General features: G+C 51.3%; 32 non-coding genes across 32 annotated transcripts; 8 read left to right on the forward strand and 24 right to left on the reverse strand.

Moving 5' to 3' along the window:
• Positions 1–119: 119 nt before the first annotated feature.
• Trnap-agg (transfer RNA proline (anticodon AGG)) lies at positions 120–191 on the forward strand. Its single transcript has one exon. It is a non-coding gene; the product is annotated as a tRNA-Pro (tRNA).
• A 194-nt stretch (positions 192–385) lies between these two features.
• Trnav-aac (transfer RNA valine (anticodon AAC)) lies at positions 386–458 on the reverse strand. The gene has a single exon. It is a non-coding gene; the product is annotated as a tRNA-Val (tRNA).
• A 158-nt stretch (positions 459–616) lies between these two features.
• On the reverse strand, positions 617–689 carry Trnav-cac (transfer RNA valine (anticodon CAC)). The gene has a single exon. It is a non-coding gene; the product is annotated as a tRNA-Val (tRNA).
• A 384-nt stretch (positions 690–1,073) lies between these two features.
• On the forward strand, positions 1,074–1,145 carry Trnap-agg (transfer RNA proline (anticodon AGG)). The gene has a single exon. It is a non-coding gene; the product is annotated as a tRNA-Pro (tRNA).
• A 194-nt stretch (positions 1,146–1,339) lies between these two features.
• On the reverse strand, positions 1,340–1,412 carry Trnav-aac (transfer RNA valine (anticodon AAC)). Its single transcript has one exon. It is a non-coding gene; the product is annotated as a tRNA-Val (tRNA).
• A 158-nt stretch (positions 1,413–1,570) lies between these two features.
• Positions 1,571–1,643, reverse strand: Trnav-cac (transfer RNA valine (anticodon CAC)). The gene has a single exon. It is a non-coding gene; the product is annotated as a tRNA-Val (tRNA).
• Positions 1,644–2,027: 384 nt separating this feature from the next.
• Trnap-agg (transfer RNA proline (anticodon AGG)) lies at positions 2,028–2,099 on the forward strand. Its single transcript has one exon. It is a non-coding gene; the product is annotated as a tRNA-Pro (tRNA).
• Positions 2,100–2,293: 194 nt separating this feature from the next.
• On the reverse strand, positions 2,294–2,366 carry Trnav-aac (transfer RNA valine (anticodon AAC)). The gene has a single exon. It is a non-coding gene; the product is annotated as a tRNA-Val (tRNA).
• A 158-nt stretch (positions 2,367–2,524) lies between these two features.
• Trnav-cac (transfer RNA valine (anticodon CAC)) lies at positions 2,525–2,597 on the reverse strand. The gene has a single exon. It is a non-coding gene; the product is annotated as a tRNA-Val (tRNA).
• Positions 2,598–2,981: 384 nt separating this feature from the next.
• Trnap-agg (transfer RNA proline (anticodon AGG)) lies at positions 2,982–3,053 on the forward strand. Its single transcript has one exon. It is a non-coding gene; the product is annotated as a tRNA-Pro (tRNA).
• A 194-nt stretch (positions 3,054–3,247) lies between these two features.
• Positions 3,248–3,320, reverse strand: Trnav-aac (transfer RNA valine (anticodon AAC)). The gene has a single exon. It is a non-coding gene; the product is annotated as a tRNA-Val (tRNA).
• A 158-nt stretch (positions 3,321–3,478) lies between these two features.
• Trnav-cac (transfer RNA valine (anticodon CAC)) lies at positions 3,479–3,551 on the reverse strand. Its single transcript has one exon. It is a non-coding gene; the product is annotated as a tRNA-Val (tRNA).
• Positions 3,552–3,935: 384 nt separating this feature from the next.
• On the forward strand, positions 3,936–4,007 carry Trnap-agg (transfer RNA proline (anticodon AGG)). Its single transcript has one exon. It is a non-coding gene; the product is annotated as a tRNA-Pro (tRNA).
• Positions 4,008–4,201: 194 nt separating this feature from the next.
• On the reverse strand, positions 4,202–4,274 carry Trnav-aac (transfer RNA valine (anticodon AAC)). Its single transcript has one exon. It is a non-coding gene; the product is annotated as a tRNA-Val (tRNA).
• Positions 4,275–4,432: 158 nt separating this feature from the next.
• Positions 4,433–4,505, reverse strand: Trnav-cac (transfer RNA valine (anticodon CAC)). Its single transcript has one exon. It is a non-coding gene; the product is annotated as a tRNA-Val (tRNA).
• Positions 4,506–4,663: 158 nt separating this feature from the next.
• On the reverse strand, positions 4,664–4,736 carry Trnav-cac (transfer RNA valine (anticodon CAC)). Its single transcript has one exon. It is a non-coding gene; the product is annotated as a tRNA-Val (tRNA).
• Positions 4,737–4,894: 158 nt separating this feature from the next.
• On the reverse strand, positions 4,895–4,967 carry Trnav-cac (transfer RNA valine (anticodon CAC)). The gene has a single exon. It is a non-coding gene; the product is annotated as a tRNA-Val (tRNA).
• A 158-nt stretch (positions 4,968–5,125) lies between these two features.
• On the reverse strand, positions 5,126–5,198 carry Trnav-cac (transfer RNA valine (anticodon CAC)). Its single transcript has one exon. It is a non-coding gene; the product is annotated as a tRNA-Val (tRNA).
• Positions 5,199–5,356: 158 nt separating this feature from the next.
• Positions 5,357–5,429, reverse strand: Trnav-cac (transfer RNA valine (anticodon CAC)). Its single transcript has one exon. It is a non-coding gene; the product is annotated as a tRNA-Val (tRNA).
• Positions 5,430–5,813: 384 nt separating this feature from the next.
• On the forward strand, positions 5,814–5,885 carry Trnap-agg (transfer RNA proline (anticodon AGG)). The gene has a single exon. It is a non-coding gene; the product is annotated as a tRNA-Pro (tRNA).
• A 195-nt stretch (positions 5,886–6,080) lies between these two features.
• On the reverse strand, positions 6,081–6,153 carry Trnav-aac (transfer RNA valine (anticodon AAC)). Its single transcript has one exon. It is a non-coding gene; the product is annotated as a tRNA-Val (tRNA).
• A 158-nt stretch (positions 6,154–6,311) lies between these two features.
• On the reverse strand, positions 6,312–6,384 carry Trnav-cac (transfer RNA valine (anticodon CAC)). The gene has a single exon. It is a non-coding gene; the product is annotated as a tRNA-Val (tRNA).
• A 384-nt stretch (positions 6,385–6,768) lies between these two features.
• Positions 6,769–6,840, forward strand: Trnap-agg (transfer RNA proline (anticodon AGG)). The gene has a single exon. It is a non-coding gene; the product is annotated as a tRNA-Pro (tRNA).
• Positions 6,841–7,034: 194 nt separating this feature from the next.
• Trnav-aac (transfer RNA valine (anticodon AAC)) lies at positions 7,035–7,107 on the reverse strand. The gene has a single exon. It is a non-coding gene; the product is annotated as a tRNA-Val (tRNA).
• A 158-nt stretch (positions 7,108–7,265) lies between these two features.
• On the reverse strand, positions 7,266–7,338 carry Trnav-cac (transfer RNA valine (anticodon CAC)). The gene has a single exon. It is a non-coding gene; the product is annotated as a tRNA-Val (tRNA).
• A 384-nt stretch (positions 7,339–7,722) lies between these two features.
• On the forward strand, positions 7,723–7,794 carry Trnap-agg (transfer RNA proline (anticodon AGG)). The gene has a single exon. It is a non-coding gene; the product is annotated as a tRNA-Pro (tRNA).
• A 194-nt stretch (positions 7,795–7,988) lies between these two features.
• On the reverse strand, positions 7,989–8,061 carry Trnav-aac (transfer RNA valine (anticodon AAC)). The gene has a single exon. It is a non-coding gene; the product is annotated as a tRNA-Val (tRNA).
• Positions 8,062–8,219: 158 nt separating this feature from the next.
• Positions 8,220–8,292, reverse strand: Trnav-cac (transfer RNA valine (anticodon CAC)). Its single transcript has one exon. It is a non-coding gene; the product is annotated as a tRNA-Val (tRNA).
• A 158-nt stretch (positions 8,293–8,450) lies between these two features.
• Trnav-cac (transfer RNA valine (anticodon CAC)) lies at positions 8,451–8,523 on the reverse strand. The gene has a single exon. It is a non-coding gene; the product is annotated as a tRNA-Val (tRNA).
• A 158-nt stretch (positions 8,524–8,681) lies between these two features.
• Positions 8,682–8,754, reverse strand: Trnav-cac (transfer RNA valine (anticodon CAC)). Its single transcript has one exon. It is a non-coding gene; the product is annotated as a tRNA-Val (tRNA).
• A 158-nt stretch (positions 8,755–8,912) lies between these two features.
• Positions 8,913–8,985, reverse strand: Trnav-cac (transfer RNA valine (anticodon CAC)). Its single transcript has one exon. It is a non-coding gene; the product is annotated as a tRNA-Val (tRNA).
• A 158-nt stretch (positions 8,986–9,143) lies between these two features.
• Positions 9,144–9,216, reverse strand: Trnav-cac (transfer RNA valine (anticodon CAC)). The gene has a single exon. It is a non-coding gene; the product is annotated as a tRNA-Val (tRNA).
• Positions 9,217–9,489: the final 273 nt, after the last annotated feature.

The raw sequence follows: 9,489 nt of genomic DNA on the forward strand, positions 1-9,489 counted from the left end.
TGTAGATGCCAATAGCCCGGGAATTCGCGCCGCCCCCATCCCGCCAGCCTACACGAGACTTCCAGGGCAAACTGGACGAAATCGAGGGACTGGAATAATTGGCATTCGCTGTGTCACAGGGCTCGTTGGTCTAGGGGTATGATTCCTGCTTAGGGTGCAGGAGGTCCCGGGTTCAAATCCCGGACGAGCCCTAGCGTTTCGTGCAAACTGATCGCGCGTCAGTGGCTGAGTGATCGCAAAAAGCTCGCCGTCAATATCAAATGAATTTCTTATTTGATGTGAGCAATTGACACTCTGGTCCGACGCGTGAAGGCGATTACGAAGGTTTCGGGTACAGATGGTAGCAGATGCATGTTAGTAAGTCTTGCTTAAAGTGATGAAAAAGTGTTTCCGCCCGGGATCGAACCGGGGACCTTCTGCGTGTTAGGCAGACGTGATAACCGCTACACCACGGAAACTGCTTGTGTGCACCTTACTTCACAGACAACTTGTAGTGATGTTGCCATCGTAACTAAAAAATTCAATAAATGTGGTACTTGCAAAACGAAGGGACATGCAGCAGATCCACACACGACGTGGCTCATTGGAGGACAATACGACATAGGCAGGAAAATACTGTTCCCGCCCGGGATCGAACCGGGGACCTTCTGCGTGTGAAGCAGACGTGATAACCGCTACACTACGGAAACGACGGACACGACGCGTCCATCATTGTATACTCGAAGACGCTTCAACCTTTCTCTCGTGCGCGCATGCACACACCATAGTTCTCTTGACAGCCTGAAACCCATCACAGCCGAGGGCTCAAGAAGACTTCGGGGTGCAATAGAGAGTGTCTGCCGTAGCATCCCGAACGAGATAGCGGCGTTTCGCGCAGTCGTTATTGCAAGTCACATCAGCAAAAACAATCACCTCCTTAGCAGCAGGAAGTGCGCGCCCAGCGGCAGCTCTACATGTAGATGCCAATAGCCCGGGAATTCGCGCCGCCCCCATCCCGCCAGCCTACACGAGACTTCCAGGGCAAACTGGACGAAATCGAGGGACTGGAATAATTGGCATTCGCTGTGTCACAGGGCTCGTTGGTCTAGGGGTATGATTCCTGCTTAGGGTGCAGGAGGTCCCGGGTTCAAATCCCGGACGAGCCCTAGCGTTTCGTGCAAACTGATCGCGCGTCAGTGGCTGAGTGATCGCAAAAAGCTCGCCGTCAATATCAAATGAATTTCTTATTTGATGTGAGCAATTGACACTCTGGTCCGACGCGTGAAGGCGATTACGAAGGTTTCGGGTACAGATGGTAGCAGATGCATGTTAGTAAGTCTTGCTTAAAGTGATGAAAAAGTGTTTCCGCCCGGGATCGAACCGGGGACCTTCTGCGTGTTAGGCAGACGTGATAACCGCTACACCACGGAAACTGCTTGTGTGCACCTTACTTCACAGACAACTTGTAGTGATGTTGCCATCGTAACTAAAAAATTCAATAAATGTGGTACTTGCAAAACGAAGGGACATGCAGCAGATCCACACACGACGTGGCTCATTGGAGGACAATACGACATAGGCAGGAAAATACTGTTCCCGCCCGGGATCGAACCGGGGACCTTCTGCGTGTGAAGCAGACGTGATAACCGCTACACTACGGAAACGACGGACACGACGCGTCCATCATTGTATACTCGAAGACGCTTCAACCTTTCTCTCGTGCGCGCATGCACACACCATAGTTCTCTTGACAGCCTGAAACCCATCACAGCCGAGGGCTCAAGAAGACTTCGGGGTGCAATAGAGAGTGTCTGCCGTAGCATCCCGAACGAGATAGCGGCGTTTCGCGCAGTCGTTATTGCAAGTCACATCAGCAAAAACAATCACCTCCTTAGCAGCAGGAAGTGCGCGCCCAGCGGCAGCTCTACATGTAGATGCCAATAGCCCGGGAATTCGCGCCGCCCCCATCCCGCCAGCCTACACGAGACTTCCAGGGCAAACTGGACGAAATCGAGGGACTGGAATAATTGGCATTCGCTGTGTCACAGGGCTCGTTGGTCTAGGGGTATGATTCCTGCTTAGGGTGCAGGAGGTCCCGGGTTCAAATCCCGGACGAGCCCTAGCGTTTCGTGCAAACTGATCGCGCGTCAGTGGCTGAGTGATCGCAAAAAGCTCGCCGTCAATATCAAATGAATTTCTTATTTGATGTGAGCAATTGACACTCTGGTCCGACGCGTGAAGGCGATTACGAAGGTTTCGGGTACAGATGGTAGCAGATGCATGTTAGTAAGTCTTGCTTAAAGTGATGAAAAAGTGTTTCCGCCCGGGATCGAACCGGGGACCTTCTGCGTGTTAGGCAGACGTGATAACCGCTACACCACGGAAACTGCTTGTGTGCACCTTACTTCACAGACAACTTGTAGTGATGTTGCCATCGTAACTAAAAAATTCAATAAATGTGGTACTTGCAAAACGAAGGGACATGCAGCAGATCCACACACGACGTGGCTCATTGGAGGACAATACGACATAGGCAGGAAAATACTGTTCCCGCCCGGGATCGAACCGGGGACCTTCTGCGTGTGAAGCAGACGTGATAACCGCTACACTACGGAAACGACGGACACGACGCGTCCATCATTGTATACTCGAAGACGCTTCAACCTTTCTCTCGTGCGCGCATGCACACACCATAGTTCTCTTGACAGCCTGAAACCCATCACAGCCGAGGGCTCAAGAAGACTTCGGGGTGCAATAGAGAGTGTCTGCCGTAGCATCCCGAACGAGATAGCGGCGTTTCGCGCAGTCGTTATTGCAAGTCACATCAGCAAAAACAATCACCTCCTTAGCAGCAGGAAGTGCGCGCCCAGCGGCAGCTCTACATGTAGATGCCAATAGCCCGGGAATTCGCGCCGCCCCCATCCCGCCAGCCTACACGAGACTTCCAGGGCAAACTGGACGAAATCGAGGGACTGGAATAATTGGCATTCGCTGTGTCACAGGGCTCGTTGGTCTAGGGGTATGATTCCTGCTTAGGGTGCAGGAGGTCCCGGGTTCAAATCCCGGACGAGCCCTAGCGTTTCGTGCAAACTGATCGCGCGTCAGTGGCTGAGTGATCGCAAAAAGCTCGCCGTCAATATCAAATGAATTTCTTATTTGATGTGAGCAATTGACACTCTGGTCCGACGCGTGAAGGCGATTACGAAGGTTTCGGGTACAGATGGTAGCAGATGCATGTTAGTAAGTCTTGCTTAAAGTGATGAAAAAGTGTTTCCGCCCGGGATCGAACCGGGGACCTTCTGCGTGTTAGGCAGACGTGATAACCGCTACACCACGGAAACTGCTTGTGTGCACCTTACTTCACAGACAACTTGTAGTGATGTTGCCATCGTAACTAAAAAATTCAATAAATGTGGTACTTGCAAAACGAAGGGACATGCAGCAGATCCACACACGACGTGGCTCATTGGAGGACAATACGACATAGGCAGGAAAATACTGTTTCCGCCCGGGATCGAACCGGGGACCTTCTGCGTGTGAAGCAGACGTGATAACCGCTACACTACGGAAACGACGGACACGACGCGTCCATCATTGTATACTCGAAAACGCTTCAACCTTTCTCTCGTGCGCGCATGCACACACCATAGTTCTCTTGACAGCCTGAAACCCATCACAGCCGAGGGCTCAAGAAGACTTCGGGGTGCAATAGAGAGTGTCTGCCGTAGCATCCCGAACGAGATAGCGGCGTTTCGCGCAGTCGTTATTGCAAGTCACATCAGCAAAAACAATCACCTCCTTAGCAGCAGGAAGTGCGCGCCCAGCGGCAGCTCTACATGTAGATGCCAATAGCCCGGGAATTCGCGCCGCCCCCATCCCGCCAGCCTACACGAGACTTCCAGGGCAAACTGGACGAAATCGAGGGACTGGAATAATTGGCATTCGCTGTGTCACAGGGCTCGTTGGTCTAGGGGTATGATTCCTGCTTAGGGTGCAGGAGGTCCCGGGTTCAAATCCCGGACGAGCCCTAGCGTTTCGTGCAAACTGATCGCGCGTCAGTGGCTGAGTGATCGCAAAAAGCTCGCCGTCAATATCAAATGAATTTCTTATTTGATGTGAGCAATTGACACTCTGGTCCGACGCGTGAAGGCGATTACGAAGGTTTCGGGTACAGATGGTAGCAGATGCATGTTAGTAAGTCTTGCTTAAAGTGACGAAAAAGTGTTTCCGCCCGGGATCGAACCGGGGACCTTCTGCGTGTTAGGCAGACGTGATAACCGCTACACCACGGAAACTGCTTGTGAGCACCTTACTTCACAGACAACTTGTAGTGATGTTGCCATCGTAACTAAAAAATTCAATAAATGTGGTACTTGCAAAACGAAGGGACATGCAGCAGATCCACACACGACGTGGCTCATTGGAGGACAATACGACATAGGCAGGAAAATACTGTTCCCGCCCGGGATCGAACCGGGGACCTTCTGCGTGTGAAGCAGACGTGATAACCGCTACACCACGGAAACTGCTTGTGTGCACCTTACTTCACAGACAACTTGTAGTGATGTTGCCATCGTAACTAAAAAATTCAATAAATGTGGTACTTGCAAAACGAAGGGACATGCAGCAGATCCACACACGACGTGGCTCATTGGAGGACAATACGACATAGGCAGGAAAATACTGTTCCCGCCCGGGATCGAACCGGGGACCTTCTGCGTGTGAAGCAGACGTGTTAACCGCTACACCACGGAAACTGCTTGTGTGCACCTTACTTCACAGACAACTTGTAGTGATGTTGCCATCGTAACTAATAAATTCAATAAATGTGGTACTTGCAAAACGAAGGGACATGCAGCAGATCCACACACGACGTGGCTCATTGGAGGACAATACGACATAGGCAGGAAAATACTGTTCCCGCCCGGGATCGAACCGGGGACCTTCTGCGTGTGAAGCAGACGTGATAACCGCTACACCACGGAAACTGCTTGTGTGCACCTTACTTCACAGACAACTTGTAGTGATGTTGCCATCGTAACTAAAAAATTCAATAAATGTGGTACTTGCAAAACGAAGGGACATGCAGCAGATCCACACACGACGTGGCTCATTGGAGGACAATACGACATAGGCAGGAAAATAATGTTCCCGCCCGGGATCGAACCGGGGACCTTCTGCGTGTGAAGCAGACGTGATAACCGCTACACCACGGAAACTGCTTGTGTGCACCTTACTTCACAGACAACTTGTAGTGATGTTGCCATCGTAACTAAAAAATTCAATAAATGTGGTACTTGCAAAACGAAGGGACATGCAGCAGATCCACACACGACGTGGCTCATTGGAGGACAATACGACATAGGCAGGAAAATACTGTTCCCGCCCGGGATCGAACCGGGGACCTTCTGCGTGTGAAGCAGACGTGATAACCGCTACACTACGGAAACGACGGACACGACGCGTCCATCATTGTATACTCGAAGACGCTTCAACCTTTCTCTCGTGCGCGCATGCACACACCATAGTTCTCTTGACAACCTGAAACCCATCACAGCCGAGGGCTCAAGAAGACTTCGGGGTGCAATAGAGAGTGTCTGCCGTAGCATCCCGAACGAGATAGCGGCGTTTCGCGCAGTCGTTATTGCAAGTCACATCAGCAAAAACAATCACCTCCTTAGCAGCAGGAAGTGCGCGCCCAGCGGCAGCTCTACATGTAGATGCCAATAGCCCGGGAATTCGCGCCGCCCCCATCCCGCCAGCCTACACGAGACTTCCAGGGCAAACTGGACGAAATCGAGGGACTGGAATAATTGGCATTCGCTGTGTCACAGGGCTCGTTGGTCTAGGGGTATGATTCCTGCTTAGGGTGCAGGAGGTCCCGGGTTCAAATCCCGGACGAGCCCTAGCGGTTTCGTGCAAACTGATCGCGCGTCAGTGGCTGAGTGATCGCAAAAAGCTCGCCGTCAATATCAAATGAATTTCTTATTTGATGTGAGCAATTGACACTCTGGTCCGACGCGTGAAGGCGATTACGAAGGTTTCGGGTACAGATGGTAGCAGATGCATGTTAGTAAGTCTTGCTTAAAGTGATGAAAAAGTGTTTCCGCCCGGGATCGAACCGGGGACCTTCTGCGTGTTAGGCAGACGTGATAACCGCTACACCACGGAAACTGCTTGTGTGCACCTTACTTCACAGACAACTTGTAGTGATGTTGCCATCGTAACTAAAAAATTCAATAAATGTGGTACTTGCAAAACGAAGGGACATGCAGCAGATCCACACACGACGTGGCTCATTGGAGGACAATACGACATAGGCAGGAAAATACTGTTCCCGCCCGGGATCGAACCGGGGACCTTCTGCGTGTGAAGCAGACGTGATAACCGCTACACTACGGAAACGACGGACACGACGCGTCCATCATTGTATACTCGAAGACGCTTCAACCTTTCTCTCGTGCGCGCATGCACACACCATAGTTCTCTTGACAGCCTGAAACCCATCACAGCCGAGGGCTCAAGAAGACTTCGGGGTGCAATAGAGAGTGTCTGCCGTAGCATCCCGAACGAGATAGCGGCGTTTCGCGCAGTCGTTATTGCAAGTCACATCAGCAAAAACAATCACCTCCTTAGCAGCAGGAAGTGCGCGCCCAGCGGCAGCTCTACATGTAGATGCCAATAGCCCGGGAATTCGCGCCGCCCCCATCCCGCCAGCCTACACGAGACTTCCAGGGCAAACTGGACGAAATCGAGGGACTGGAATAATTGGCATTCGCTGTGTCACAGGGCTCGTTGGTCTAGGGGTATGATTCCTGCTTAGGGTGCAGGAGGTCCCGGGTTCAAATCCCGGACGAGCCCTAGCGTTTCGTGCAAACTGATCGCGCGTCAGTGGCTGAGTGATCGCAAAAAGCTCGCCGTCAATATCAAATGAATTTCTTATTTGATGTGAGCAATTGACACTCTGGTCCGACGCGTGAAGGCGATTACGAAGGTTTCGGGTACAGATGGTAGCAGATGCATGTTAGTAAGTCTTGCTTAAAGTGATGAAAAAGTGTTTCCGCCCGGGATCGAACCGGGGACCTTCTGCGTGTTAGGCAGACGTGATAACCGCTACACCACGGAAACTGCTTGTGTGCACCTTACTTCACAGACAACTTGTAGTGATGTTGCCATCGTAACTAAAAAATTCAATAAATGTGGTACTTGCAAAACGAAGGGACATGCAGCAGATCCACACACGACGTGGCTCATTGGAGGACAATACGACATAGGCAGGAAAATACTGTTCCCGCCCGGGATCGAACCGGGGACCTTCTGCGTGTGAAGCAGACGTGATAACCGCTACACTACGGAAACGACGGACACGACGCGTCCATCATTGTATACTCGAAAACGCTTCAACCTTTCTCTCGTGCGCGCATGCACACACCATAGTTCTCTTGACAGCCTGAAACCCATCACAGCCGAGGGCTCAAGAAGACTTCGGGGTGCAATAGAGAGTGTCTGCCGTAGCATCCCGAACGAGATAGCGGCGTTTCGCGCAGTCGTTATTGCAAGTCACATCAGCAAAAACAATCACCTCCTTAGCAGCAGGAAGTGCGCGCCCAGCGGCAGCTCTACATGTAGATGCCAATAGCCCGGGAATTCGCGCCGCCCCCATCCCGCCAGCCTACACGAGACTTCCAGGGCAAACTGGACGAAATCGAGGGACTGGAATAATTGGCATTCGCTGTGTCACAGGGCTCGTTGGTCTAGGGGTATGATTCCTGCTTAGGGTGCAGGAGGTCCCGGGTTCAAATCCCGGACGAGCCCTAGCGTTTCGTGCAAACTGATCGCGCGTCAGTGGCTGAGTGATCGCAAAAAGCTCGCCGTCAATATCAAATGAATTTCTTATTTGATGTGAGCAATTGACACTCTGGTCCGACGCGTGAAGGCGATTACGAAGGTTTCGGGTACAGATGGTAGCAGATGCATGTTAGTAAGTCTTGCTTAAAGTGATGAAAAAGTGTTTCCGCCCGGGATCGAACCGGGGACCTTCTGCGTGTTAGGCAGACGTGATAACCGCTACACCACGGAAACTGCTTGTGTGCACCTTACTTCACAGACAACTTGTAGTGATGTTGCCATCGTAACTAAAAAATTCAATAAATGAGGTACTTGCAAAACGAAGGGACATGCAGCAGATCCACACACGACGTGGCTCATTGGAGGACAATACGACATAGGCAGGAAAATACTGTTCCCGCCCGGGATCGAACCGGGGACCTTCTGCGTGTGAAGCAGACGTGATAACCGCTACACCACGGAAACTGCTTGTGTGCACCTTACTTCACAGACAACTTGTAGTGATGTTGCCATCGTAACTAAAAAATTCAATAAATGTGGTACTTGCAAAACGAAGGGACATGCAGCAGATCCACACACGACGTGGCTCATTGGAGGACAATACGACATAGGCAGGAAAATACTGTTCCCGCCCGGGATCGAACCGGGGACCTTCTGCGTGTGAAGCAGACGTGTTAACCGCTACACCACGGAAACTGCTTGTGTGCACCTTACTTCACAGACAACTTGTAGTGATGTTGCCATCGTAACTAATAAATTCAATAAATGTGGTACTTGCAAAACGAAGGGACATGCAGCAGATCCACACACGACGTGGCTCATTGGAGGACAATACGACATAGGCAGGAAAATACTGTTCCCGCCCGGGATCGAACCGGGGACCTTCTGCGTGTGAAGCAGACGTGATAACCGCTACACCACGGAAACTGCTTTCGTGCACCTTACTTCACAGACAACTTGTAGTGATGTTGCCATCGTAACTAAAAAATTCAATAAATGTGGTACTTGCAAAACGAAGGGACATGCAGCAGATCCACACACGACGTGGCTCATTGGAGGACAATACGACATAGGCAGGAAAATACTGTTCCCGCCCGGGATCGAACCGGGGACCTTCTGCGTGTGAAGCAGACGTGATAACCGCTACACCACGGAAACTGCTTGTGTGCACCTTACTTCACAGACAACTTGTAGTGATGTTGCCATCGTAACTAAAAAATTCAATAAATGTGGTACTTGCAAAACGAAGGGACATGCAGCAGATCCACACACGACGTGGCTCATTGGAGGACAATACGACATAGGCAGGAAAATACTGTTCCCGCCCGGGATCGAACCGGGGACCTTCTGCGTGTGAAGCAGACGTGATAACCGCTACACTACGGAAACGACGGACACGACGCGTCCATCATTGTATACTCGAAAACGCTTCAACCTTTCTCTCGTGCGCGCATGCACACACCATAGTTCTCTTGACAGCCTGAAACCCATCACAGCCGAGGGCTCAAGAAGACTTCGGGGTGCAATAGAGAGTGTCTGCCGTAGCATCCCGAACGAGATAGCGGCGTTTCGCGCAGTCGTTATTGCAAGTCACATCAGCAAAAACAATCACCTCCTTAGCAGCAGGAAGTGCGCGCCCAGCGGCAGCTCTACATGTAGATG

This window comes from Schistocerca nitens, chromosome 2 (genome assembly GCF_023898315.1).
Source record: "Schistocerca nitens isolate TAMUIC-IGC-003100 chromosome 2, iqSchNite1.1, whole genome shotgun sequence".
NCBI classification, from domain to species: Eukaryota; Metazoa; Arthropoda; class Insecta; order Orthoptera; family Acrididae; genus Schistocerca; species Schistocerca nitens.